We start from the raw sequence: 2,118 nt of genomic DNA, 5'->3' as shown, positions 1-2,118 counted from the left end.
ATGATGCTTCTTCATAGTGTTATTAATATTGAAAACCAGTTGCTCTTCACCAACTCTAAGAGTCAATTTTTCTCCCTTAACATCAATTAATGCTCCTGCCAGAGCTGTGAAAGGCCTCCCCAAAATGATTGGAATATTAGAATCTTCCTCCATGTCCAAGATGACAAAATCAACAGGTATGTAGAACTTCCCAACCTTCAGAGGCACATTCTCCAAATCCCCTTCAGGATATTTAATTGATCTGTCAGCTAACTGAAGAGAAATGTGGGTTGGCTTAAGATCTCCCATGTTGAGCTTCTCATAAATAGAGAGGGACATAAGGCTTACACTAGCCCCTAAATCACATAAAGCTTTTGTAGAACATGATTCCCCAATGTGGCATGGAATTGAAAAACTCCCTGGATCCTTGAGCTTTGGAGGAAGTTTCCTTTGGAGGATAGCACTGCATTCTTCTGTCAAAGCTACAGTTTCATGATCTTCAAGCTTCCTCTTGTTTGAGAGAATTTCTTTCAAGAATTTTGCATAAGAGGGCATTTGTGAAAGAGCATCAATAAAAGGCACATTTATGTATAGCTTCTTCAAAACCTCTAAAAACTTCCCGAATTGCTTATCAAGCTTGGCTTTTTGAAATCTTTGTGGAAAGGGAAGCTGTGGCTTATAAGGCTCTGGAGGTATGTATTTCTCTTCTTTCTCTTCAACCTCCTCTTTACCTTTTTCTGCACTCTCTTGTTTTTCACTCTCATCAGTTTCTTTCTCATTTTCTCTCTTCTCACTATTTTCACTTTTCTCATTTTTTTCACTCTTCTCATTATTTACAACTTTCCCACTTCTTAAAGTAATAGCTTGACACTGCTCTCTTGGGTTTTCTGGTTGACTTGAAAGTTTTCCAAAAGACTTGGTACTTGAGGAAGATGCTTGTTGTGCAATCTGATTTTCCAGCATTCTGTTATGTGTCTGCATCTGCTCTAGCCTTGCTTTCATCTCTCTCATCTCCTCATCATGCTTATTTTGGTTAGCAAGAATCTGTTGTAATAAAGCTTCTGTGGTGGAACTTTGTTCTTGCTGTTTTGGTGGAGGGTTCATATTTTTCTGCTGAAAATTAGGCAATGGTTGCCTATTTTGCTGATATGGAATTCCTTGTTGCTGTTGTGGTTGAAAATTCTGATATGAGACTTGACTTTGCTAATTTCCCCATGAAAAGTTGGGATGATTCCTCCAAGTTGGATTATAGGTTTGAGAGTAAGGATTCCCCATTTGTTTGTTTCCATAATTACCAACATATGCTGCTTGCTCTCCATAGTCTACTCCATAGCTGGTAGTTCCCTCTGCATAAGCCACTTGTTGTGAACTTCCAGATGATGATGATGAACTAACCAACATACTCAAATCTTCCATCTTCTTAGCCAAAACATTTGTAAGTGCATCGAACTTTGCATTAATCATGTTGAATGGATCAAGATCATACATTCCAGCAGCTTGCCTCCTTTGAGTTGGAGCTGGTCCTCTTGGACTACTCCAAAGATGAGTATTCTTTGCAATTTTCTCCAATAGCTCATAAGCTTCATCTTCATGCTTCATAATAAATTCTCCTCCTGTTTGAGCATCAATAATTCCTCTAATTGCAGGAGTAACATTTGTGTAAAAATTCTGGTTTATCATCCATTTTGGAATGGCATGATGTGGGCATTGTCTCTCTAATTCCTTCCATCTCATCCATGACTCATAGAGAGTTTCATCTTCTCTTGGTCTAAAAGCTGTCATTTGATTCCTCAACTCTTGAGTTTTTCCAGGTGGAAAATATTGTGCAAGAAATGCATCAGTGAGTTGCTCCCAATTTGTGATGGAGTTGTGAGGTAAAGAATCAAGCCAATCCAATGCTCTATCTTTCAAAGAGAACGGGAATAGCTTCAATCTTGCTGCATCATCAGACACTCCAGGTTGTTTTTGCATATCACAAATCATAGCAAACTTTTTTAGATGTGTGTGTGGATTTTCAGAAGGATATCCCCCGAATTGAGAATTCTGAATCATTTGAAGAACTCCAAAATCCATCTTGTAACTATTTGCATCAATTCTTGGTCTTGCTATGCTCTCTCTCAAATAATCAAAACGAGGAAA

General features: G+C 38.3%; 1 non-coding gene across 1 annotated transcript; it reads left to right on the top strand.

The window, feature by feature from the left end:
• Nucleotides 1-1,669: 1,669 nt before the first annotated feature.
• On the top strand, nucleotides 1,670-1,777 carry LOC131178042 (small nucleolar RNA R71). Its single transcript, XR_009147173.1, has one exon. It is a non-coding gene; the product is annotated as a small nucleolar RNA R71 (small nucleolar RNA).
• Nucleotides 1,778-2,118: the final 341 nt, after the last annotated feature.

Source organism: Hevea brasiliensis, chromosome 2 (genome assembly GCF_030052815.1).
Source record: "Hevea brasiliensis isolate MT/VB/25A 57/8 chromosome 2, ASM3005281v1, whole genome shotgun sequence".
NCBI classification, from domain to species: domain Eukaryota; kingdom Viridiplantae; phylum Streptophyta; class Magnoliopsida; order Malpighiales; family Euphorbiaceae; genus Hevea; species Hevea brasiliensis.
The sequence above is the reverse complement of the archived record's forward strand: the minus strand, read 5'-3'. Positions and strand labels throughout refer to the sequence as shown.